A 27,797-nucleotide genomic window follows, 5' to 3' on the forward strand; every position below is an offset into this window, starting at 1 on the left:
ATACCAATTCATTTTATAGACACTTAGACTTATTCTAGGGATTTTTTTAGGGCTTTTGGTATGGTTTATAAAGTTATTTTCAAGCATGTATAGGGGTGCGATATGTAGGTAGTGCTTTTGGACACACACACTTTCATTAAAGAAAATACTTTTTTGTAGAGTTTACCTATGTACAGTATAGTGTAGATTTATTAAGCAAAAGAACAGTTGGGGTAAATAAATGTTTTTAAGGAACGGAGTATAAACATATTTATAGGTAAAATTATTGGCAATTTAAGAGAAAAAAAAGTAGGGAAAATCAACAAATGACCACAAAAGAAGGTGTGGTTGAAGAAAATGACCAAAAAATTGCAACTATCATAAAATGACCATGATTTCCATAGGAAGGGTCTCTGCGGAACTCGTTCAGCTATGATAAATTGGAAAATCTCGGAGGAAGTGACACGGGCAGGGGTAAATTCGTAAAAACACAAAGAAGACTTAACAAAATTGAAAGGGTGCCGGTCAAAAATTTAGTTTAAAGTCGAAAAAATTGTGTTTGAAATCGAAAAAAATTATGTTTGAACTTACCAAAATCGAAAAAAATGTGTTTGAAATCGTTTGGAAAATTTTTCTTTGAAATCGAAAAAACTTACCAAAATCGTTCTCTGGCATTATTTGTGAAAATTATAATTAGATAATCGACAATAATATAGTTGCAATGCCAGAGGCTTGGCACAACCTGCTCAACTTTGTATCTTATATCTCAGGCTTAGGCTCAAAGAGACAACTAAGATTTTGTCTTGATCGTCCATCGTTTTTAATGATTCTCTATTTTTAGTCGTGAAGCTCTATACTTGATATGAGGACCTTGTATGACATATGTTCCGCTGGGTTTGCAGTTAAACTCCCGGTTTTACATATTTGGACATTTTGGTGAACTCAATAGCCACAAAATCTTCATTACTTTACGAAACGGGATCCTGGTTTCTTAGTTGATAGGTGAAATGATTGTGTGGTTTTGATAATAGCAAGGGTGGGGAATGAATACCGGACGAATGGTAACCTGATGGAAGAGTTTGGCGTTGAAGGTGACGAATCGATTCCCATGCATGATGCATCCCTTGTGAATTTATACTTGTTTTATCATTTTTTGTATTTTTTGTGAGGTTTTGATAGTATGGATTGCTGCAATCAGTGATATGCATGGCAACTCTATCTAGCATTTTTGGGCAGCCTGCAGTTGGAAAAGTGAACTGGTTCTTGCTATTGATGTTAATACCATAGTTTTCTTTAACTCACAAACTGAATTGGCTCTTGCTCAGTTTTCTTTGGTGCAGGGTATGTGGGATGACCTCAGGCATGGAGCGTACAAGTCATCTGGATTATTAATTAATCATGGTAAACTACAAGGGTCAATGGTACCTGCTGCAACTCTCCTTAAGTGCTTATAACTTTAGTGCGTGGAAGTGGCAAGCATGGATGCATTAGAAAAGCTAAGCTTAAACTTTGGATTTGGAGGGGTGCGCCATGCCAAGGCAATAGTGCAACGCCAAGGCGAAACTCAAAGACCCCAATAGCAAGCTATTGTGACGGATCTTTCCCCATAAAAAATAAGATTAATATCGAGTGGGCCGATGGCGCACATATCAGATATTAAACTGATAAGAACAGATACTACACTTGATCTTAGTCAAAAGGCCGAGAAAGGTATGAAATTTCCGTAAACGAAAAGCCTTCCGTTTTGAACCCACTCAACATTCTCTGTTTGCTTTGTTTGAGGCGATGTGGGACTCATTAACTTTGCCCAGGTATTATTATTTTATTTTCTCATCCACTCACATGCATGCAACCGACTCAACTAATGGCTTCACTGCAATCGCTTAATTTGCTTAATTAATATAGCTACCATATGTTAATATTAATATAAATTATAAACCATGAGACTACCCAACGCAGCAGCACAAAGAAATCTTGATATTTGTCATTAATTTTTTAATTTACCAGCTTCTAATCCAAGTTACCTATTCTATTTATTTGTTATTTTCAGGTTTAAGGTTTCTAAGGAGAGACAGGTATATATGTATCCTATCCTCATAACCACTTGATGATGGGGATGATTTGTTACTTGACTATGATCGATGCAACCTATCCAAATCTGAGTCAACAGAAACTATGCATGGGCCTAACCAAATCTGAATCAACAGAAATTACGCACGGGTTTCTTTTTTGGCTTTGAACTCCCTCTTATATAATATATATCACATACACCAACAAAGACAAGACGTCCGTTTGGAAATATATATTTATAATAATCTTAAAACTAGAGTATGGGTAGGGGCCGCGCGAACGCAGGCACCCGCTAACACAAATTATGACGTAGGTTCGACCAACTTGGGCCGACCTTAGACAGGCACCTCTCCGTAATGTGCAATGGAGATCACCAACCTAGGCCATGGACCTTCTTGATCGCCCAAAGACCCCGTCCAGGTAAGTGACTTTTCCGTTCCCCTACCCTCACTTTTTATCCAACAACTACCTTCACTTTTCTTTTTTTCGCCCTCCGATGTGGGATGGATTCCTATTCTTAATTCTTTGCTAAACTTACATATACAACTCTACGTACTGCATCTCTAACTTCATGCTTTACCTTATTTATATATATCCTAATCACAAAAACACAACTTGCCACACTCAATCTCAACTCATCATCAACCCATATAATACTTGCTTGCATTTCATCCCTGCTATTACTTTACCAAATAAACAAAATATATTATATATCAGACTATCACCTTCATGCTTCTCAAGACGATGCAAAAAATCTTGGTGATGCCCTTGGACGATGTTGTGCTTCAAGGCCTGCAAAAGTGACACTCAGCTACATCTACCCAATTCCTTTATCATCCCTTCACACAAAATATTTATTTTGCAATATATATGTTGCTTATATGTACAATCACGCTTTGCTCTAATCAATATTTCATGCTTCTTTCTCTATACAAAAATTGCCACTTATGATAACACTTTTTCACGTACGTATTGTTATACACAACTACCCGTGCGCATCCATGGCATAAAACCGCCTTATCTTTGACCACGACTCGACCATTTCGCTGAAAATTGATATTCTATGTGTAAACTGTGGATCAATTATATTTCTGCTAATAGTAAAACTGATAATTAAAAACTATATATGCCTTGACATTGTGTTCTCGAGTTTTGTTCAAAGAAAGGGGCCGAAAAGAAAAATATGGAAAGGGAAAAGGAGAATAGAGAGTTATTATTTTATTTATCTTATATTGTTGGAAAGAATATAAGGAATCCGACCTTTCATAATGTTCTAGAGTTTCAGGTAAAAGAAAGAAAGCTTATAATTTGATAACTTTGTATTCAACATCACAAATACCATACAATTGTTAGAAACAGTAAAATACAATAATCACTATCAGAAACAACCAAATCCATCTATTGCTGGTTAAACCAAAAAGTTCCGGCAAAATCTCTTAACTCTGGCCATCAAATGATTATGCATTAGCTAAGGTGAACAAAGCATGATTTCATTCGTTAAATTTATACAAACCTATTGAAAGCTTGTAATTCTCATGGGACAACAAGCATATGTATTTGAAACCATTTTAAAACTAACCTTTACCAACTTTGTTGATGTTGATTATGGTGTATGTCTTATTATACTCCTTATCGCCCCAATGGATGCAAAATATATTTTTTAAGACCAAATAGATCAATTTTCATCCTAATAATTTAATATAATCCTTGTATGTGCAAAAATGTTTGACAAATATGCCGCTTAATACATAGAGTAAATCACCAAATTTTTGATCAAATATCAAGGGAGACTAATAATCAGTTAGAGATATTGTCTCTAATGGTAGAAGAATCGATTGGAAAACATTTAGATTTTCGATTTTTGATTCGAATGTATTGCTAAATCTATTGAGGAATGTAACTAGATGTGCTAAGATGTTGAAAAATGAAGAAATTGTTAGATTTAATGATTTTTGTGTTATTGCAGGTAGAAATTTGTTTTGGATCAATATTTCCAGTATCCTATGAGGGTTCTTAAATATTGAAATTGGTCCCTAAGTCGACTAAAAAGAGTGTGAATCTTGAAAATGGGCAACAACCATTATTTTTGAAAAAAATAAAAGATAGAGAGAGAGAGAGAGAGTCTCAACACCTTTGGTACAACTTTACAAGGTGTTTTAAAGACAATGTGAAACCTATTCAAAATATGTAAGACCTAATGGATTTGGTACGACCATATATGTTACAGCTTATACATCATTTTACAAGCCATGCAAAATTTTGGCAAACGATGGGTTTTGTTTGGGGCTTTGATATGCACATTCCAATTTATTTAAAGGTTGTATAGAATTTATATGACCATACCAATTCATTTTATAGACACTTAGACTTATTCTAGGGATTTTTTTAGGGCTTTTGGTATGGTTTATAAAGTTATTTTCAAGCATGTATAGGGGTGCGATATGTAGGTAGTGCTTTTGGACACACACACTTTCATTAAAGAAAATACTTTTTTGTAGAGTTTACCTATGTACAGTATAGTGTAGATTTATTAAGCAAAAGAACAGTTGGGGTAAATAAATGTTTTTAAGGAACGGAGTATAAACATATTTATAGGTAAAATTATTGGCAATTTAAGAGAAAAAAAAGTAGGGAAAATCAACAAATGACCACAAAAGAAGGTGTGGTTGAAGAAAATGACCAAAAAATTGCAACTATCATAAAATGACCATGATTTCCATAGGAAGGGTCTCTGCGGAACTCGTTCAGCTATGATAAATTGGAAAATCTCGGAGGAAGTGACACGGGCAGGGGTAAATTCGTAAAAACACAAAGAAGACTTAACAAAATTGAAAGGGTGCTGGTCAAAAATTTAGTTTAAAGTCGAAAAAATTGTGTTTGAAATCGAAAAAGTTGTGTTTGAAATCGAAAAAAATTATGTTTGAACTTACCAAAATCGAAAAAAATGTGTTTGAAATCGTTTGGAAAATTTTTCTTTGAAATCGAAAAAACTTACCAAAATCGTTCTCTGACATTATTTGTGAAAATTATAATTAGATAATCGACAATAATATAGTTGCAATGCCAGAGGCTTGGCACAAACTGCTCAACTTTGTATCTTATATCTCAGGCTTAGGCTCAAAGAGACAACTAAGATTTTGTCTTGATCGTCCATCGTTTTTAATGATTCTCTATTTTTAGTCGTGAAGCTCTATACTTGATATGAGGACCTTGTATGACATATGTTCCGCTGGGTTTGCAGTTAAACACCCGGTTTTACATATTTGGACATTTTGGTGAACTCAATAGCCACAAAATCTTCATTACTTTACGAAACGGGATCCTGGTTTCTTAGTTGATGGGTGAAATGATTGTGTGGTTTTGATAATAGCAAGGGTGGGGAATGAATACCGGACGAATGGTAACCTGATGGAAGAGTTTGGCGTTGAAGGTGACGAATCGATTCCCATGCATGATGCATCCCTTGTGAATTTATACTTGCTTTATCATTTTTTGTATTTTTTGTGAGGTTTTGATAGTATGGATTGCTGCAATCAGTGATATGCATGGCAACTCTATCTAGCATTTTTGGGCAGCCTGCAGTTGGAAAAGTGAACTGGTTCTTGCTATTGATGTTAATACCATAGTTTTCTTTAACTCACAAACTGAATTGGTTCTTGCTCAGTTTTCTTTGGTGCAGGGTATGTGGGATGACCTCAGGCATGGAGCGTACAAGTCATCTGGATTATTAATTAATCATGGTAAACTACAAGGGTCAATGGTACCTGCTGCAACTCTCCTTAAGTGCTTATAACTTTAGTGCGTGGAAGTGGCCAGCATGGATGCATTAGAAAAGGTAAGCTTAAACTTTGGATTTGGAGGGGTGCGCCATGCCAAGGCAATAGTGCAACGCCAAGGCGACACTCAAAGACCCCAATAGCAAGCTATTGTGACGGATCTTTCCCCATAAAAAATAAGATTAATATCGAGTGGGCCGATGGCCCACATATCAGATATTAAACTGATAAGAACAGATACTACACTTGATCTTAGCCAAAAGGCCGAGAAAGGTATGAAATTTCCGTAAACGAAAAGCCTTCCGTTTTGAACCCACTCAACATTCTCTGTTTGCTTTGTTTGAGGCGATGTCGGACTCATTAACTTTTCCCAGGTATTATTATTTTATTTTCTCATCCACTCACATGCATGCAACCGACTCAACTAATGGCTTCACTGCAATCGCTTAATTTGCTTAATTAATATAGCTACCATATGTTAATATTAATATAAATTATAAACCATGAGACTACCCAACGCAGCAGCACAAAGAAATCTTGATATTTGTCATTAATTTTTTAATTTACCAGCTTCTAATCCAAGTTACCTATTCTATTTATTTGTTATTTTCAGGTTTAAGGTTTCTAAGGAGAGACAGGTATATATGTATCCTATCCTCATAACCACTTGATGATGGGGATGATTTGTTACTTGACTATGATCGATGCAACCTATCCAAATCTGAGTCAACAGAAACTATGCATGGGCCTAACCAACTTGGGCCGACCTTAGACAGGCACCTCTCCGTAATGTGCAATTGAGATCACCAACCTAGGCCATGGACCTTCTTGATCGCCCAAAGACTCCGTCCAGGTAAGTGACTTTTCCGTTTCCCTACCCTCACTTTTTATCCAACAACTACCTTCACTTTTCTTTTTTTCACCCTCCGATGTGGGATGGATTCCTATTCTTAATTCTTTGCCAAACTTACATATAAGATGTGGGATGGATTCCTATTCTTAATTCTTTGCCAAACTTACATATACAACTCTACGTACTGCATCTCTAACTTCATGCTTTACCTTATTTATATATATCCTAATCACAAAAACACAACTTGCCACACTCAATCTCAACTCATCATCAACCCATAGAATACTTGCTTGCATTTCATCCCTGCTATTACTTTACCAAATAAACAAAATATATTATATATCAGACTATCACCTCCATGCTTCTCAAGACGATGCAAAAAATCTTGGTGATGCCCTTGGACGATGTTGTGCTTCAAGGCCTGCAAAAGTGACACTCAGCTACATCTACCCAATTCCTTTATCGTCCCTTCACGCAAAATATTTATTTTGCAATATATATGTTGCTTATATGTACAATCACGCTTTGCTCTAATCAATATTTGATGCTTCTTTCTCTATACAAAAATTGCCACTTATGATAACACTTTTTCGCGTACGTATTGTTATACACAACTACCCGTGCGCATCCATGGCATAAAACCGCCTTATCTTTGACCACGACTCGACCATTTCGCTGAAAATTGATATTCCATATGTAAACTGTGGATCAGTTATATTTCTGCTAATAGTAAAACTGATAATTAAAAACTATATATGCCTTGACATTGTGTTCTCGAGTTTTGTTGAAAGAAAGGGGCCGAAAAGAAAAATATGGAAAGGGAAAAGGAGAATAGAGAGTTATTATTTTATTTATCTTATATTGTTGGAAAGAATATAAGGAATCCGACCTTTCATAATGTTCTAGAGTTTCAGGTAAAAGAAAGAAAGCTTATAATTTGATAACTTTGTATTCAACATCACAAATACCATACAATTGTTAGAAACAGTAAAATACAATAATCACTATCAGAAACAACCAAATCCATCTATTGCTGGCTAAACCAAAACGTTCCGGCAAAATCTCTTAACTCTGCCATCAAATGATTATGCATTAGCTAAGGTGAACAAAGCATGATTTCATTCGTTAAATTTATCCAAACCTATTGAAAGCTTGTAATTCTCATGGGACAACAAGCATATGTATTTGAAACCATTTTAAAACTAACCTTTACCAACTTTGTTGATGTTGAGTATGGTGTATGTCTTATTATACTCCTTATCGCCCCCAATGGATGCAAAATATATTTTTTAAGACCAAATAGATCAATTTTCATCCTAATAATTTAATATAATCCTTGTATGTGCAAAAATGTTTGACAAATATGCCGTTTAATACATAGAGTAAATCACCAAATTTTGGATCAAATATCTAGGGAGACTGATAATCAGTTAGAGATATTGTCTCTAATGGTAGAAGAATCGATTGGAAAACATTTAGATTTTCGATTTTTGATTCGAATGTATTGCTAAATCTATTGAGGAATGTAACTAGATGTGCTAAGATGTTGAAAAATGAAGAAATTGTTAGATTTAATGATTTTTGTGTTATTGCGGGTAGAAATTTGTTTTGGATCAATATTTCCAGTATCCTATGAGGGTTCTTAAATATTGAAATTGGTCCCTAAGTCGACTAAAAAGAGTGAATCTTGAAAATGGGCAACAACCATTATTTTTGAAAAAAAGAAAAGATAGAGAGAGAGAGAGAGAGTCTCAACACCTTTGGTACAACTTTACAAGGTGTTTTAAAGACAATGTGAAACCTATTCAAAATATGTAAGACCTAATGGATTTGGTACGACCATATATGTTACAGCTTATACATCATTTTACAAGCCATGCAAAATTTTGGCAAACGATGGGTTTTGTTTGTGCTTTGATATGCACATTCCAATTTATTTAAAGGTTGTATAGAATTTATATGACCATACCAATTCATTTTATAGACACCTACACTTATTCTAGGGATTTTTTTAGGGCTTTTGGTATGGTTTATAAAGTTATTTTCAAGCATGTATAGGGGTGCGATATGTAGGTAGTGCTTTTGGACACACACACTTTCATTAAAGAAAATACTTTTTTGTAGAGTTTACCTATGTACAGTATAGTGTAGATTTATTAAGCTAAAGAACAGTTGGGGTAAATAAATGTTTTTAAGGAACGGAGTATAAACATATTTATAGGTAAAATTATTGGCAATTTAAGAGAAAAAAAAGTAGGGAAAATCAACAAATGACCACAAAAGAAGGTGTGGTTGAAGAAAATGACCAAAAAGTTGCAACTATCATAAAATGACCATGATTTCCATAGGAAGGGTCTCTGCGGAACTCGTTCAGCTATGATAAATTGGAAAATCTCGGAGGAAGTCACATGGGCAGGGGTAAATTCGTAAAAACACAAAGAAGACTTAACAAAATTGAAAGGGTGCTGGTCAAAAAATTAGTTTAAAGTCGAAAAAATTGTGTTTGAAATCGAAAAAGTTGTGTTTGAAATCGAAAAAAAATTATGTTTGAACTTACCAAAATCGAAAAAAATGTGTTTGAAATCGTTTGGAAAATTTTTGTTTGAAATCGAAAAAACTTACCAAAATCATTCTCTGGCATTATTTGTGAAAATTATAATTAGATAATCGACAATAATATAGTTGCAATGCCAGAGGCTTGGCACAACCTGCTCAACTTTGTATCTTATATCTCAGACTTAGGCTCAAAGAGACAACTAAGATTTTGTCTTGATCGTCCATCGTTTTTAATGATTCTCTATTTTTAGTCGTGAAGCTCTATACTTGATATGAGGACCTTGTATGACATATGTTCCGCTGGGTTTGCAGTTAAACACCCGGTTTTACATATTTGGACATTTTGGTGAACTCAATAGCCACAAAATCTTCATTACTTTACGAAACAGGATCCTGGCTTCTTAGTTGATGGGTGAAATGATTGTGTGGTTTTGATAATAGCAAGGGTGGGGAATGAATACCGGACGAATGGTAACCTGATGGAAGAGTTTGGCGTTGAAGGTGACGAATCGATTCCCATGCATGATGCATCCCTTGTGAATTTATACTTGTTTTATCATTTTTTGTATTTTTTGTGAGGTTTTGATAGTATGGATTGCTGCAATCAGTGATATGCATGGCAACTCTATCTAGCATTTTTGGGCAGCCTGCAGTTGGAAAAGTGAACTGGTTCTTGCTATTGATGTTAATACCATAGTTTTCTTTAACTCACAAACTGAATTGGTTCTTGCTCAGTTTTCTTTGGTGCAGGGTATGTGGGATGACCTCAGGCATGGAGCGTACAAGTCATCTGGATTATTAATTAATCATGGTAAACTACAAGGGTCAATGGTACCTGCTGCAACTCTCCTTAAGTGCTTATAACTTTAGTGCGTGGAAGTGGCCAGCATGGATGCATTAGAAAAGGTAAGCTTAAACTTTGGATTTGGAGGGGTGCGCCATGCCAAGGCAATAGTGCAACGCCAAGGCGACACTCAAAGACCCCAATAGCAAGCTATTGTGACGGATCTTTCCCCATAAAAAATAAGATTAATATCGAGTGGGCCGATGGCCCACATATCAGATATTAAACTGATAAGAACAGATACTACACTTGATCTTAGCCAAAAGGCCGAGAAAGGTATGAAATTTCCGTAAACGAAAAGCCTTTCGTTTTGAACCCACTCAACATTCTCTGATTGCTTTGTTTGAGGCGATGTGGGACTCATTAACTTTGCCCAGGTATTATTATTTTATTTTCTCATCCACTCACATGCATGCAACCGACTCAACTAATGGCTTCACTGCAATCGCTTAATTTGCTTAATTAATATAGCTACCATATGTTAATATTAATATAAATTATAAACCATGAGACTACCCAACGCAGCAGCACAAAGAAATCTTGATATTTGTCATTAATTTTTTAATTTACCAGCTTCTAATCCAAGTTACCTATTCTATTTATTTGTTATTTTCAGGTTTAAGGTTTCTAAGGAGAGACAGGTATATATGTATCCTATCCTCATAACCACTTGATGATGGGGATGATTTGTTACTTGACTATGATCGATGCAACCTATCCAAATCTGAGTCAACAGAAACTATGCATGGGCCTAACCAAATCTGAATCAACAGAAATTACGCACGGGTTTCTTTTTTGGCTTTGAACTCCCTCTTATATAATATATATCACATACACCAACAAAGACAAGACGTCCGTTTGGAAATATATATTTATAATAATCTTAAAACTAGAGTATGGGTAGGGGCCGCGCGAACGCAGGCCCCCGCTAACACAAATTATGACGTAGGTTCGACCAACTTGGGCCGACCTTAGACAGGCACCTCTCCGTAATGTGCAATGGAGATCACCAACCTAGGCCATGGACCTTCTTGATCGCCCAAAGACCCCGTCCAGGTAAGTGACTTTTCCGTTCCCCTACCCTCACTTTTTATCCAACAACTACCTTCACTTTTCTTTTTTTCACCCTCCGATGTGGGATGGATTCCTATTCTTAATTCTTTGCCAAACTTACATATAAGATGTGGGATGGATTCCTATTCTTAATTCTTTGCCAAACTTACATATACAACTCTACGTACTGCATCTCTAACTTCATGCTTTACCTTATTTATATATATCCTAATCACAAAAACACAACTTGCCACACTCAATCTCAACTCATCATCAACCCATATAATACTTGCTTGCATTTCATCCCTGCTATTACTTTACCAAATAAACAAAATATATTATATATCAGACTATCACCTCCATGCTTCTCAAGACGATGCAAAAAATCTTGGTGATGCCCTTGGACGATGTTGTGCTTCAAGGCCTGCAAAAGTGACACTCAGCTACATCTACCCAATTCCTTTATCGTCCCTTCACGCAAAATATTTATTTTGCAATATATATGTTGCTTATATGTACAATCACGCTTTGCTCTAATCAATATTTCATGCTTCTTTCTCTATACAAAAATTGCCACTTATGATAACACTTTTTCACGTACGTATTGTTATACACAACTACCCGTGCGCATCCATGGCATAAAACCGCCTTATCTTTGACCACGACTCGATCATTTCGCTGAAAATTGAAATTCTATGTGTAAACTGTGGATCAGTTATATTTCTGCTAATAGTAAAACTGATAATTAAAAACTATATATGCCTTGACATTGTGTTCTAGAGTTTTGTTCAAAGAAAGGGGCCGAAAAGAAAAATATGGAAAGGGAAAAGGAGAATAGAGAGTTATTATTTTATTTATCTTATATTGTTGGAAAGAATATAAGGAATCCGACCTTTCATAATGTTCTAGAGTTTCAGGTAAAAGAAAGAAAGCTTATAATTTGATAACTTTGTATTCAACATCACAAATACCATACAATTGTTAGAAACAGTAAAATACAATAATCACTATCAGAAACAACCAAATCCATCTATTGCTGGCTAAACCAAAACGTTCCGGCAAAATCTCTTAACTCTGCCATCAAATGATTATGCATTAGCTAAGGTGAACAAAGCATGATTTCATTCGTTAAATTTATCCAAACCTATTGAAAGCTTGTAATTCTCATGGGACAACAAGCATATGTATTTGAAACCATTTTAAAACTAACCTTTACCAACTTTGTTGATGTTGAGTATGGTGTATGTCTTATTATACTCCTTATCGCCCCCAATGGATGCAAAATATATTTTTTAAGACCAAATAGATCAATTTTCATCCTAATAATTTAATATAATCCTTGTATGTGCAAAAATGTTTGACAAATATGCCGCTTAATACATAGAGTAAATCACCAAATTTTGGATCAAATATCTAGGGAGACTGATAATCAGTTAGAGATATTGTCTCTAATGGTAGAAGAATCGATTGGAAAACATTTAGATTTTCGATTTTTGATTTGAATGTATTGCTAAATCTATTGAGGAATGTAACTAGATGTGCTAAGATGTTGAAAAATGAAGAAATTGTTAGATTTAATGATTTTTGTGTTATTGCAGGTAGAAATTTGTTTTGGATCAATATTTCCAGTATCCTATGAGGGTTCTTAAATATTGAAATTGGTCCCTAAGTCGACTAAAAAGAGTGTGAATCTTGAAAATGGGCAACAACCATTATTTTTGAAAAAAATAAAAGATAGAGAGAGAGAGAGAGTCTCAACACCTTTGGTACAACTTTACAAGGTGTTTTAAAGACAATGTGAAACCTATTCAAAATATGTAAGACCTAATGGATTTGGTACGACCATATATGTTACAGCTTATACATCATTTTACAAGCCATGCAAAATTTTGGCAAACGATGGGTTTTGTTTGGGGCTTTGATATGCACATTCCAATTTATTTAAAGGTTGTATAGAATTTATATGACCATACCAATTCATTTTATAGACACTTAGACTTATTCTAGGGATTTTTTTAGGGCTTTTGGTATGGTTTATAAAGTTATTTTCAAGCATGTATAGGGGTGCGATATGTAGGTAGTGTTTTTGGACACACACACTTTCATTAAAGAAAATACTTTTTTGTAGAGTTTACCTATGTACAGTATAGTGTAGATTTATTAAGCAAAAGAACAGTTGGGGTAAATAAATGTTTTTAAGGAACGGAGTATAAACATATTTATAGGTAAAATTATTGGCAATTTAAGAGAAAAAAAAGTAGGGAAAATCAACAAATGACCACAAAAGAAGGTGTGGTTGAAGAAAATGACCAAAAAATTGCAACTATCATAAAATGACCATGATTTCCATAGGAAGGGTCTCTGCGGAACTCGTTCAGCTATGATAAATTGGAAAATCTCGGAGGAAGTGACATGGGCAGGGGTAAATTCGTAAAAACACAAAGAAGACTTAACAAAATTGAAAGGGTGCTGGTCAAAAAATTAGTTTAAAATCGAAAAAATTGTGTTTGAAATCGAAAAAGTTGTGTTTGAAATCGAAAAAAATTATGTTTGAACTTACCAAAATCGAAAAAAATGTGTTTGAAATCGTTTGGAAAATTTTTATTTGAAATCGAAAAAACTTACCAAAATCGTTCTCTGGCATTATTTGTGAAAATTATAATTAGATAATCGACAATAATGTAGTTGCAATGCCAGAGGCTTGGCACAACCTGCTCAACTTTGTATCTTATATCTCAGGCTTAGGCTCAAAGAGACAACTAAGATTTTGTCTTGATCGTCCATCGTTTTTAATGATTCTCTATTTTTAGTCGTGAAGCTCTATACTTGATATGAGGACCTTGTATGACATATGTTCCACCGGGTTTGCAGTTAAACTCCCGGTTTTACATATTTGGACATTTTGGTGAACTCAATAGCCACAAAATCTTCATTACTTTACGAAACGGGATCCTGGTTTCTTAGTTGATGGGTGAAATGATTGTGTCGTTTTGATAATAGCAAGGGTGGGGAATGAATACCGGACGAATGGTAACCTGATGGAAGAGTTTGGCGTTGAAGGTGACGAATCGATTCCCATGCATGATGCATCCCTTGTGAATTTATACTTGTTTTATCATTTTTTGTGAGGTTTTGATAGTATGGATTGCTGCAATCAGTGATATGCATGGCAACTCTATCTAGCATTTTTGGGCAGCCTGCAGTTGGAAAAATGAACTGGTTCTTGCTATTGATGTTAATACCATAGTTTTCTTTAACTCACAAACTGAATTGGTTCTTGCTCAGTTTTCTTTGGTGCAGGGTATGTGGGATGGCCTCAGGCATGGAGCGTACAAGTCATCTGGATTATTAATTAATCATGGTAAACTACAAGGGTCAATGGTACCTGCTGCAACTCTCCTTAAGTGCTTATAACTTTAGTGCGTGGAAGTGGCCAGCACGGATGCATTAGAAAAGCTAAGCTTAAACTTTGGATTTGGAGGGGTGCGCCATGCCAAGGCAATAGTGCAACGCCAAGGCCAAGGCCACACTCAAAGACCCAAATAGCAAGCTATTGTGACGGATCTTTCCCAATAAAAAATAAGATTAATATCGAGTGGGACAATGGCCCACATATCAGATATTAAACTGATAAGAACAGATACTACACTTGATCTTAGCCAAAAGGCCGAGAAAGGTATGAAATTTCCTTAAGCGAAAAGCCTTCCCTTTTGAACCCACTCAACATTCTCTGTTTGCTTTGTTTGAGGCGATGTGGGACTCATTAACTTTGCCCAGGTATTATTATTTTATTTTCTCATCCAGTCACATGCATGCAACCGACTCAACTAATGGCTTCACTGCAATCGGTTAATTTGCTTAATTAATATAGCTACCATATGTTAATATTAATATAAATTATAAACCATGAGACTACCCAACGCAGCAGCACAAAGAAATCTTGATATTTGTCATTAATTTTTTTAATTTACCCGCTTCTAATCCAAGTTACCTATTCTATTTATTTGTTATTTTCAGGTTTAAGGTTTCTAAGGAGAGACAGATATATATGTATCCTATCCTCATAACCACTTGATGATGGGGATGATTTGTTACTTGACTATGATCGATGCAACCTAACCAAATCTGAGTCAACAGAAATTCCGCATGGGCCTAACCAAATCTGAATCAACAGAAATTACGCATGGGTTTCTTTTTTGGCTTTGAACTCCCTCTTATATAATATAAATCACATACACCAACAAAGACAAGACGTCCGTTTGGAAATATATATTTATAAGGGAAAATGACATATACGCCCTATAAACTTTTTAGGGTTAACTTTTTTAGTCACGTAACTTTTTAAGTGACTTTATGAGGGAACAAACTCGTGGTCTACCTGTCTTTTTAGTGCTCTTGACTTGTTATAACCGGTTTGAGTGCCACATACCCAAAACTTAGGCCCCTCCCTTCTTCCTCCTGCCGAGCAACACCACCACAGACACCCATGTGTGAGCTGCTTCTACCATCAAACACCATATCGGCCATGAAGATGGCCTAATCGAAGTTGAAGGCCACCGGAAATAGACCTCCCCACCTCCTTCTGTCGATCTTTCCAGCCTTCCCATCACCGATCTGCCACTTTCCCCTTCGTATTCCTGTTGGTCGGACCGGAAGGCAACAATCTAGAGGTCACCAGAAACCCCGTCTTTTGATCTAACGGCCTGGATGGCTTCCCATCTTGAATTGTTTGATTTATGCGGTTTGCTCACACTGTTGCTTAAACCGCTACAGCTGCTTTCATCACTTACATTGGTGCTTGTGCTTCCTCTATACATACTGCTCTTACCACTCTCAACAAGATCCATTCTTTCGTTCATTTTACTACTCCCATTTGTTATTGTAATGTTGCTAACTCCGTCACTTAATTTACCAGATACGGAGCTGTTGTTTGAAGTTCCTTGACCCGATAAACTCTTTTCTGGATCGAATGTATCTTCAGTGTCTATTTTATCACCTAACGATTTCTTGTTTGACTTTTTAGACTCTATTTCCATCTTTTATGTTAACTTTGTTGTAGTTGCAGGCTCTAAGTTACTACTCCCACTTGGGATTGCCCTACGACTATTGTTATCGTTTTCAGTCTCTACAACGTCGATTTAAAATCTTGATCTCCGGAAATCGGTTTATGTCCCACCCTCCACCTTACCGGTCGACTTCAAAGACAAACACCCCCTCTGAAGCCGTTGATCCCCCTTTTCCTTTCACATTTTCTGCTAGACAAATGAGACAAACGAGAGCATGGTCTAATTTCCTTGAGATTTGATTTTGCGATGAATAAGGTTTGATGGAGTGAGGGCTATTCAAAAGCACCGCCATCAAAGAAGCCTCCTTGAACTCTCCAAATTAAAGAACTTAAACAGAGCACAGTTGGTGATGTGGTAAGTTTGGTCAACAAATTGGAAAAATTCAAAGTCAATTTAGGGGAATTGGTCAACAAATGCCAATGTGGCAAAGGGGTAACCGGATGACCCCTTCACTTTGGCCAAAAGGACTTAATCGACCCGACAAAAAGGACTTGGTTCCCTCATAAAGCCATCAAAATAGTTTAGGTACTAAAAAGGTAAACCCTAGAAACTTCATAGGACGTATGTGTCATTTTCCCTATTTATAATAATCTTAAAACTAGAGTATGGGTAGGGCCGCGCGAACGCAGGACCCGCTAACACAAATTATGACGTAGGTTCGACCAACTTGGGCCGACCTTAGACAGGCACCTCTCCGTAATGTGCAATGGAGATCACCAACCTATGCCATGGACCTTCTTGATCGCCGAAAGACCCCATCCATGTAAGTGACTTTTCCGTTCCCCTACCCTCACTTTTTATGCAACAACTACCTTCAGTTTTCTTTTCTTCACCCTCCAATGTGGGATGGATTCCTATTCTTAATTCTTTGCCAAACTTAGATATACTCCTCTACCGTACTACATCTCTAACTTCCTGCTTTACCTTATTTAGATATCCTAATCACAAAAACACAACTTGCCACACTCATCATCAACCCATATAATACTTGCTTGCATTTCATCCCTGCTATTACTTTACTAAATAAACAAAATATATTATATATCAGACTATCACCTCCATGCTTCTCAAGACAATGCAAAAAATCTTGGTGATGCCCTTGGACGATGTTGTGCTTCAAGGCTTGCAAAAGTGACACTCAGCTACATCTACCCAATTCCTTTATCGTCCGTTCACGCAAAATATTTATTTTGCAATATTTAGTTTTCAGGTACAGTCACGCTTTTGCTCTAATCAATATTTCATGCCTCTTTCTTCATAAAAAAATTGCCACTTATTTTAACAGTTTTTCACGTACGTATTGTTATACACAACTACCCGTGCGCATCCATGGCATAAAACCGCCTTATCTTTGACCACGACTCGACCATTTCGCTGAAAATTGATATTCCATGTATAAACTGTGGATCAGTTATATTTCTGCTAATAGTAAAACTGATAATTAAAAACTATATATGCCTTTACATTGTGTTCTCAAGTTTTGTTCAAAGAAAAGGGGCCAAAAAGAAAAATATGGAAAGGGAAAAGGAGAACAGAGAGTTATTATTTTAGTTATCTTATATAGTTGGAAAGAATATAAGGAATCCGACCTTTCATAATGTTCTAGAGTTTCAGGTAAAAGAAAGAAAGCTTATAATTTGATAACTTTGTATTTAACATCACAAATACCATACAATTGTTAAAACAGTAAAATACAATAATCACTATCAGAAACAACCAAATCCATTTATTGTTGGCTAAACCAAAAAGTTCCGGCAAAATCTCTTAACTCTGGCCATCAAATGATTATGCATTAGCTAAGGTGAACAAAGCATGATTTCATTCGTTAAATTTATACAAACCTATTGAAAGTTTGTAATTCTCATGGGACAACAAGCATATGTATTTGAAACCATTTAAAAACTAACCTTTACCAACTTTGTTGATGTTGAGTATGGTGTATGTCTTATCATACTCTTTATCGCCCCCAATGGATGCAAAATATATTTTTTATGACCAAATAGATCAATTTTCATCCTTAGAATTTAATATAATCCTTGTATGTGCAAAAATGTTTGACAAATATGTTGCTTAATACATAGAGTAAATCACCAAATTTTGGATCAAATATCAAGGGAGATTGATAATCAGTTAGAGATATTATCTCTAATGGTAGAAGAATCGATTGGAAAACATTTAGATTTTCGATTTGTGATTGGAATGTATTGCTAAATCTATTGAGGAATGTAACTAGATGTGCTAAGATGTTGAAAAATGAAGAAATTGTTAGATTTAATGATTTTTGTGTTATTGCAGGTAGAAATTTTTCTTGGATCAATATTATCAGTATTTCTAGTATCCTATGAGGGTTCTTAATCATTGAAATTGGTCTCTAAGTTGACAAAATATAGTGTGAATCCTGAAAATGGGCAACAACCATTATTTTTGAAAAAAAAAAGAGAGAGTCTCAGCACCTTTGGTACAACTTTACAAGGTGTTTTAAAGACAATGTGAAACCTATTCAAAATATGTAAGACCTAATGGATTTGGTACGACCATATATGTTACAGCTCATACTTCATTTTACAACCCATGCAAAATTTTGGCAAACGATGGGTTTTGTTTGGGGCTTTGATGTGGACATTCCAATTTATTTGAAGGTTGTATAGAATTTATATGACCATACCAATTCATTTTATAGAAACTTACACTTATTCTAGGGATTTTTTTTCTAGGGCTTTTGGTATGGTTTATAAAGTTATTTCCCAGCATGTACAGGGGTGCGATATGTAGGTAGTGTTTTTGGATACACACTTTCATCAAAGAAAATACTTTTTTGTAGAGTTTACCTATGTAGAGTATAGTGTAGATTTATTAAGCAAAAGAACACTTGGGTAAATAAATGTTTTTAAAGAACGCGGTATAAACATATTTACAGGTAAAATTATTGGCAATTTAAGGGAAAAAAAAGTAGGGAAAAAGTCAACAACTGACCACAAAAGAAGGTGTGGTTGAAGAAAATGACCAAAAAATTGCAACTTTCATAAAATGTCCATGATTTCCATAGGAAGGGTCTCTGCAGAACTCGTTCAGCTTTGATGAATTGGAAAAGCTCTGAGGAAGTGACGTGGGCAGGGGTAAATTCGTAAAAACACAAAGAAGACTTAACAAAATTGAAAGGGTGCTGGTCAAAAATTTTAGTTTAAATCGAAAAAATTGTGTTTGAAATCGAAAAAGTTGTGTTTAAAATCGAAAAAAATTATGTTTGAAGTTATCAAAATCGAAAAAAATGTGTTTGAAATCGTTTGAAAATTTTTTGTTTGAAATCGAAAAAACTTACCAAAACCGTTCTCTGGCATTATTTGTGAAAATTATAATTAGATAATCGACAATAATGTAGTTGCAACTTGCTCAACTTTGTATCTTATATCTCAGGCTTAGGCTCAAAGAGACAACTAAGATTTTGTCTTGATTAGTCCATCGTTTTTAATGATTCTCTATTTTTAGTCGTGAAGCTCTATACTTGATATGAGGACCTAGTATGACATATGTTCCACCGGGTTTGCAGTTAAACTCCCGGTTTTGCATATTTAGACATTTTGGTGAGCTCAATAGCCACAAAATCTTCATTACTTTACGAAACGGGATCCTGGTTTCCTAGTTGATGGGTGAAATGATTGTGTGGTTTTGATAATAGCAAGGGTGGGGAATGAATACCGGACGAATGGTAACCTGATGGAAGAGTTTGGCGTTGAAGGTGACGACTCGATTCCCATGCATGATGCATCCCTTGTGAATTTATACTTGTTTTATCATTTTTTGTGAGGTTTTGATAGTATGGATTCCTGCAATCAGTGATATGCATGGCATCTCTATCTAGCATTTTTGGGCAGCCTGCAGTTGGAAACGTGAACTGGTTCTTGCTATTGATGTTAATACAATAGTTTTCTTCAACTCACACACTGAATTGGTTCTTCCTCAGTTTTCTTTGGTGCAGGGTATGTGGGATGACCTCAGGCATGGAGCGTACAAGTCATCTGGATTATTAATTAATCATGGTAAACTACAAGGGTCAATGGTACCTGCTGCAACTCTCCTTAAGTGCTTATAACTTTAGTGGAAGTGGCCAGCATGGATGCATTAGAAAAGCTAAGCTTAAACTTTGGATTTGGAGGGGTGCGCCATGCCAAGGCAATAGCTCAACGCCAAGGCGACACTCAAAGACCCCAATAGCAAGCTATTGTGACAGATCTTTCCCCATAAAAAATATTATTAATATCAAGTGAGCCGATGGCCCACATATCAGATATTAAAATGATGAGAACAGATACTACACTGATTTTAGCCAAAAGGCCGAGAAAGGTATGAAATTTCCGCAAGGGAAAGGCCTTCCGTTTTGAACCTACTCAAAATTCTCTGTTTGCTTTCCTTGAGGCGATGTGGGACTCATTAACTTTGCACAGGTATTATTATTTAATTTTCTCATGCAACCGACTCAATTAATGGCTTCACTCCCTTCTAGCTAATTAATATTGGTAGTAGACTGCAACAGCTTAGTTTGCTTAATATACCTAGGTACCATATTTTAATATAAAGTATAAACCATAAAACTAGGGTATGGATAGGGGCCGCGCAAACGCAAGCCCCCGCTAACACAAATTATGACGTAGGTTCGACCAACTTGGGCCGACCTTAGACAGGCACCTCTCCGTAATGTGCAATGGAGATCACCAACCTAGGCCATGGACCTTCTTGATCGCCCAAAGACCCAGTCCAGGTAAGTGACTTTTCTGTTCTCCTACCCTCACTTTTTATCCAACAACTACCTTCACTTTTCTTTTCTTCACCCTCCGATGTGGGATGGATTCCTATTCTTAATTCTTTGCCAAACTTACATATACTCCTCTACGTGCTACATCTGTAACTTCCTGCTTTACCTTATTTATATATCCTAATCACAACTTGCCACACTCAATCTCAACTCATCATCAACCCATATAATACTTGTTTGCATTTCATCCCTGCTATTACTTTACCAAATAAACAAAATATATTATATATCAGACTATCACCTCCATGCTTCTCAAGACGATGCAAAAATCTTGGTGATGCCCTTGGACGATATGTTAAAATCACAAGTGATCTTCGGTACAAGCTAGACCAATTGTTAGCACATCGCACCTAAACTCTATGACCTTTTTCATAAGGTGAGAGCACGGAAAAGGGTAATTAAATCAGATGTTGTGCTTCAAGGCCTGCAAAAGTGACACTCAACTGCTTCTACCCAATTCCTTTATCGTCCCTTCACGCAAAATATTTATTTTGCAATATTTAATTTTCAGGTACAATCACGCTTTGTTCTAATCAATATTTCATGCCTCTTTCTCGATACAAAAATTGCCACTTATGAGAATACTTTTTCACGTTCGTATTGCTATACACAACTACCCGTGCACATCCATGGCATAAAACCGCCTTATCTTTGACCACGACTTGACCGTTTCGCTGAAAATTGATATTCCATGTGTAAACTGTGGATCAGTTATATTCCTGCTAATACTAAAACTGATAATTAAAAACTATATATGCCTTTACATTGTGTTCTCAGGTTTTGTTCAGAGAAAGGGGCCGAAAAGAAAATTATGTAAAGGGAAAAGGAGAAAAGAAAGTTATTATTTTATTTATCTTATAGACTTGGAAAGAATATAAGGAACCCGACCTTTCATAATGTTCTAGAGTTTCAGGTAAAAGAAAGAAAGCTTATAATTTGATAACTTTGTATTTAACATCACAATACTATACAATTGTTAGAAACAGTAAAGTACAATAATCACTATCAGCAACAACCAAATACATCTATTGCTGGCTAAACCAAAAAGTTCTGGCAAAATCTCTTAACTCTTGCCATGAAATGATTATGCACTAGCTAATGTCAACAGAGCATGATTTCATTCATTAAATTTATCCTAACCTATTAAAAGTTTGTAATTCTAATGGGACAACAAGCATATGTATTTGAAACCATTTAAAAACTAACATTTACCAACTTTGTTGATGTTGAGTATGGTGTATGTCTTATCATACTCCTTATCGCCCCCAATGGATGCAAAATATATTTTTTAACACCAAATATCAATGTAGTAACCATCTTTCTATAATCTGAATGTGAAAGCGGAGTAGCTCGCCGAATCCAAAGTGTCTATCTCTGCCACCAGACTGAACTATTTGATAGGAAGCCTACAGAATGGTCCTGTATGCCATCTTGGTGGGGAACCTCTTCAGCCACGTGAGGCTGGTGAGAAGGCCCGGGAAGCACCAATGCGCTATCGAGCGCTTGCCTCCGGAGTGACGAGTGCTCGACAAGCACAACCAATCACGAAGGTAAGGGCGGCGGGGCAGCCCATTTTTTAAAAGTGGACGTGAGCGCGTTCACCCCGAGGAAGTCGACCAACCTAGATAAAAAAACAAAAAATAATAATAATAATAATAAAGAGCCTGTCCCCATTTGAAGGAAAAGAAGATAAAAAAAAAAGCATAATAAAACTTATTAGGAGGAGAACCGGAATGAAACGCCGGAAACAAACTTAATTAATTTTCATCCTAATAATTTAATATAATCCTTGTATTCGCAAAAATATTAGACAAATATGCCGCTTACTACATAGAGTAAATCAACAAATTTTGGATCAAATATCAATCAGTTAGAGATATCGTCTCTAATGGTAGAAGAATCGATTGGAAACCATTTACATTTCAGATTTATGATTGGAATGTATTGCTAAATCTATAGAGGAATTGTATTTATGGATTCTAGCCTTAGATATTAATGTGGGTTAAAATATTAAAGATTGAATCAACTAACTAAAACCTTATCTCTTATTTTTGATGTCAGGAAATGGTGATCTTCTTCCTCCTCATCCACCCACTCAAAACTCAAACTTCACTCTTCTATCAATTATGTCAAAATAAAAGCTTATTAGTCCAAACTATTTGCACTGGATGCGAAATTTGAAGATGACATTTCGCTATGAGAACAAGGAGTATGTTCTGAATGTGAATTTCGACAAGGATCTGGCCATTGATATGGCCTCAACTCTTGTCAACTAGTTATGATCAATTTATCCTAGCTTATCATTTAAAAAAACCAACAAAAAAACAACATTAATTGAGCTACATAGTCTACAACAAACTGCTAAAGCTGGAATGTAAAAGTCACATTCGAACAGTAGTGTAAATGCACTTGTCATGGCCATTCAACAAGGAAAGGGGAAGAAAAGGAAGACTTATTCCCAACCCAAATGGAAAGGAAAATCCCACATTAGAGAGCCCAATGGTGGGCCAAAGGGAAAGTTCAACTTTGATTCTCCTTATGTCGGTGATCCAAAAGAGGTCGTGTGCTTTCATTGTGGCCAGAAAAGACATTGGAAGAGAAGTTTCCCCAAGTACTTGCAAGAAGTGAGAGAAGCTAAAGGAAAGGTATCTGGCTCCACATCTGGTATGTACTATATAGAAATCAATAACATTCAATTTTCAAATTCTTGGATCCTTGATATGGGATGTGGTTTCTATATTCGTTATGATATATAGGGACTAAGGGAAAGTGAAAGGGCCGAACATGGAAGTTGAACCTGATCATGGGGAATAGATGTATTCCGGCTGTTACCAAGATTGGGACTTATGAGCTTATGTTTGGTGATAGTGTTAGGTTTGATTTAGAAAATTGTTGTTATAGTCAAAAATGACAAAAAAAACATAATTTATTTTCATGGTTTATTTATACAAGGTTATCGTTATGTGTTTGACAATAATGATGGTGCAATTTTAGTTTATAAAATGTTATCCTTGTAATGGCATGTATGAAATTGTTTTGTGTGTTAATGACCTTAGCAATGGTGTATTTAGTATTAGTTCTTCTAATGTTTTAGACCAGGCATCCTTATGGCATTGTCGTATTGGGTATATAAACAAGAAACGCATCGCCCAACTCCAAAAGAATGGAGTGTTGGAATCATTTGACTTGAAGTCAAATGATGAATGTGAATCTTGTCTATTAGGTAAAATGACTAAATTACCTTTCATGGGAACTTGTGAAAGACGTGAAGGAATGTTAGACCTCATCCATACATATGTATGTGGTCCTTTAAAGTCCGACACAAGGGATGATAATTGCTACCATGTGACATTTACTGATGATTATATTAGATATGGCTATATCTATTTAATCAAGCATAAGCCGAAAATCTTTGAAAAGTGTGAAGGGTTTAAGCACGAAGTAGATAATCAATTAGGCAAGAAGATAAGGAGGATCCTATCAGATAGAGATGGATAATATCTTAGTATCGGTTTCAACGATTATCTTAAAGAATGTGAAATTGTTTCAAAATTGACCCTCCCATGACACCACAACTTAATGGTGTAACTGAAAGGCAAAATCAAACCTTACTTGACATGGTTCGTTCCATAATGAGTCAAGCATTATTCCCTATATCATTTTGGGGGTATGCCTTAGAGACAACCACCTGTATCCCTAATCTCGTTCCTACCAAGAAGGTTTCCAAAACACCTCATGAAATGTGGAGTGGGAAACCTCCCTCACTCGTACGTATCAAAGTCTGGGATTTTAAGGCTCTCATTAGGTGTGATACCTAAGATAAACTAAAACTCATATGCTTCGGCTATAGGATCAATCATGTATGTTATGACTTGTACTCACCTTGATGTGGCTTATACTTTAAGCATGCTTAGCTGATATTAAGGAGATCCTGAGGCAACTCATTGGATAACAGTGAAGAACATACTTAAGTATTTACCGAAAACCAAAGATATGATCTTAGTTTTCGGTGGAAAATATGAACTTAAAGTGAGTGGTTATAGTGATGTAAATTTTATAATGGACCGGGATAATAGTTATTCGCAATTTGGCTGGATATTCTTGTTCAATCCGGCAAAATCTCTTAACTCTGGCCATCAAATGATTATGCATTAGCTAAGGTGAACAAAGCATGATTTCATTCGTTAAATTTATCCAAACCTATTGAAAGCTGGTAATTCTCATGGGACAACAAGCATATGTATTTGAAACCATTTTAAAACTAACCTTTACCAACTTTGTTGATGTTGAGTATGGTGTATGTCTTATTATACTCCTTATCGCCCCCAATGGATGAAAAATATATTTTTTAAGACCAAATAGATCAATTTTCATCCTAATAATTTAATATAATCCTTGTATGTGCAAAAATGTTTGACAAATATGCCGCTTAATACATAGAGTAAATCACCAAATTTTGGATCAAATATCTAGGGAGACTGATAATCAGTTAGAGATATTGTCTCTAATGGTAGAAGAATCGATTGGAAAACATTTAGATTTTCGATTTTTGATTTGAATGTATTGCTAAATCTATTGAGGAATGTAACTAGATGTGCTAAGATGTTGAAAAATGAAGAAATTGTTAGATTTAATGATTTTTGTGTTATTGCAGGTAGAAATTTGTTTTGGATCAATATTTCTAGTATCCTATGAGGGTTCTTAAATATTGAAATTGGTCCCTAAGTCGACTAAAAAGAGTGTGAATCTTGAAAATGGGCAACAACCATTATTTTTGAAAAAAAGAAAAGATAGAGAGAGAGAGAGAGAGAGTCTCAACACCTTTGGTACAACTTTACAAGGTGTTTTAAAGACAATGTGAAACCTATTCAAAATATGTAAGACCTAATGGATTTGGTACGACCATATATGTTACAGCTTATACATTATTTTACAAGCCATGCAAAATTTTGGCAAACGATGGGTTTTGTTTGGGGCTTTGATATGCACATTCCAGTTTATTTAAAGGTTGTATAGAATTTATATAACCATACCAATTCATTTTATAGACACTTACACTTATTCTAGGGATTTTTTTAGGGCTTTTGGTATGGTTTATAAAGTTATTTTCAAGCATGTATAGGGGTGCGATATGTAGGTAGTGCTTTTGGACACACACACTTTCATTAAAGAAAATACTTTTTTGTAGAGTTTACCTATGTACAGTATAGTGTAGATTTATTAAGCAAAAGAACAGTTGTGGTAAATAAATGTTTTTAAGGAACGGAGTATAAACATATTTATAGGTAAAATTATTGGCAATTTAAGAGAAAAAAAAGTAGGGAAAATCAACAAATGACCACAAAAGAAGGTGTGGTTGAAGAAAATGACCAAAAAATTGCAACTATCATAAAATGACCATGATTTCCATAGGAAGGGTCTCTGCGGAACTCGTTCAGCTATGATAAATTGGAAAATCTCGGAGGAAGTGACACGGGCAGGGGTAAATTCGTAAAAACACAAAGAAGACTTAACAAAATTGAAAGGGTGCTGGTCAAAAATTTAGTTTAAAGTCGAAAAAGTTGTGTTTGAAATCGAAAAAAATTATGTTTGAACTTACCAAAATCGAAAAAAATGTGTTTGAAATCGTTTGGAAAATTTTTGTGTGAAATCGAAAAAACTTACCAAAATCGTTCTCTGGCATTATTTGTGAAAATTATAATTAGATAATCGACAATAATATAGTTGCAATGCCAGAGGCTTGGCACAACCTGCTCAACTTTGTATCTTATATCTCAGGCTTAGGCTCAAAGAGACAACTAAGATTTTGTCTTGATCGTCCATCGTTTTTAATGATTCTCTATTTTTAGTCGTGAAGCTCTATACTTGATATGAGGACCTTGTATGACATATGTTCCGCTGGGTTTGCAGTTAAACTCCCGGTTTTACATATTTGGACATTTTGGTGAACTCAATAGCCACAAAATCTTCATTACTTTACGAAACGGGATCCTGGTTTCTTAGTTGATGGGTGAAATGATTGTGTCGTTTTGATAATAGCAAGGGTGGGGAATGAATACCGGACGAATGGTAACCTGATGGAAGAGTTTGGCGTTGAAGATGACGAATCGATTCCCATGCATGATGCATCCCTTGTGAATTTATACTTGTTTTATCATTTTTTGTATTTTTTGTGAGGTTTTGATAGTATGGATTGCTGCAATCAGTGATATGCATGGCAACTCTATCTAGCATTTTTGGGCAGCCTGCAGTTGGAAAAGTGAACTGGTTCTTGCTATTGATGTTAATACCATAGTTTTCTTTAACTCACAAACTGAATTGGTTCTTGCTCAGTTTTCTTTGGTGCAGGGTATGTGGGATGACCTCAGGCATGGAGCGTACAAGTCATCTGGATTATTAATTAATCATGGTAAACTACAAGGGTCAATGGTGCCTGCTGCAACTCTCCTTAAGTGCTTATAACTTTAGTGCGTGGAAGTGGCCAGCATGGATGCATTAGAAAAGCTAAGCTTAAACTTTGGATTTGGAGGGGTGCGCCATGCCAAGGCAATAGTGCAACGCCAAGGCGACACTCAAAGACCCCAATAGCAAGCTATTGTGACGGATCTTTCCCCATAAAAAATAAGATTAATATCGAGTGGGCCGATGGCCCACATATCAGATATTAAACTGATAAGAACAAATACTACACTTGATCTTAGCCAAAAGGCCGAGAAAGGTATGAAATTTCCGTAAACGAAAAGCCTTCCGTTTTGAACCCACTCAACATTCTCTGTTTGCTTTGTTTGAG

At 35.7% G+C, this 27,797-nt stretch overlaps 10 non-coding genes across 10 annotated transcripts; all 10 read right to left on the reverse strand.

Moving 5' to 3' along the window:
- Positions 1-1,497: 1,497 nt before the first annotated feature.
- LOC145110016 (U2 spliceosomal RNA) lies at positions 1,498-1,693 on the reverse strand. Its single transcript, XR_013709412.1, has one exon. It is a non-coding gene; the product is annotated as a U2 spliceosomal RNA (small nuclear RNA).
- A 620-nt stretch (positions 1,694-2,313) lies between these two features.
- On the reverse strand, positions 2,314-2,477 carry LOC145110624 (U1 spliceosomal RNA). Its single transcript, XR_013709990.1, has one exon. It is a non-coding gene; the product is annotated as a U1 spliceosomal RNA (small nuclear RNA).
- Positions 2,478-5,906: 3,429 nt separating this feature from the next.
- Positions 5,907-6,102, reverse strand: LOC145109972 (U2 spliceosomal RNA). The gene has a single exon (XR_013709366.1). It is a non-coding gene; the product is annotated as a U2 spliceosomal RNA (small nuclear RNA).
- Positions 6,103-10,162: 4,060 nt separating this feature from the next.
- LOC145109973 (U2 spliceosomal RNA) lies at positions 10,163-10,358 on the reverse strand. Its single transcript, XR_013709367.1, has one exon. It is a non-coding gene; the product is annotated as a U2 spliceosomal RNA (small nuclear RNA).
- Positions 10,359-10,978: 620 nt separating this feature from the next.
- Positions 10,979-11,142, reverse strand: LOC145110596 (U1 spliceosomal RNA). Its single transcript, XR_013709963.1, has one exon. It is a non-coding gene; the product is annotated as a U1 spliceosomal RNA (small nuclear RNA).
- Positions 11,143-14,609: 3,467 nt separating this feature from the next.
- Positions 14,610-14,811, reverse strand: LOC145110019 (U2 spliceosomal RNA). Its single transcript, XR_013709414.1, has one exon. It is a non-coding gene; the product is annotated as a U2 spliceosomal RNA (small nuclear RNA).
- Positions 14,812-16,805: 1,994 nt separating this feature from the next.
- On the reverse strand, positions 16,806-16,968 carry LOC145110663 (U1 spliceosomal RNA). The gene has a single exon (XR_013710026.1). It is a non-coding gene; the product is annotated as a U1 spliceosomal RNA (small nuclear RNA).
- Positions 16,969-20,347: 3,379 nt separating this feature from the next.
- Positions 20,348-20,542, reverse strand: LOC145110037 (U2 spliceosomal RNA). The gene has a single exon (XR_013709431.1). It is a non-coding gene; the product is annotated as a U2 spliceosomal RNA (small nuclear RNA).
- Positions 20,543-20,797: 255 nt separating this feature from the next.
- On the reverse strand, positions 20,798-20,961 carry LOC145110635 (U1 spliceosomal RNA). The gene has a single exon (XR_013710000.1). It is a non-coding gene; the product is annotated as a U1 spliceosomal RNA (small nuclear RNA).
- A 6,572-nt stretch (positions 20,962-27,533) lies between these two features.
- LOC145109989 (U2 spliceosomal RNA) lies at positions 27,534-27,729 on the reverse strand. Its single transcript, XR_013709382.1, has one exon. It is a non-coding gene; the product is annotated as a U2 spliceosomal RNA (small nuclear RNA).
- Positions 27,730-27,797: the final 68 nt, after the last annotated feature.

The sequence above is a fragment of the Lactuca virosa genome, chromosome 4 (assembly GCF_052849685.1).
Source record: "Lactuca virosa cultivar CGN04683 chromosome 4, Lactuca_virosa_CGN04683_v6, whole genome shotgun sequence".
Lineage (NCBI taxonomy): Eukaryota > Viridiplantae > Streptophyta > Magnoliopsida > Asterales > Asteraceae > Lactuca > Lactuca virosa.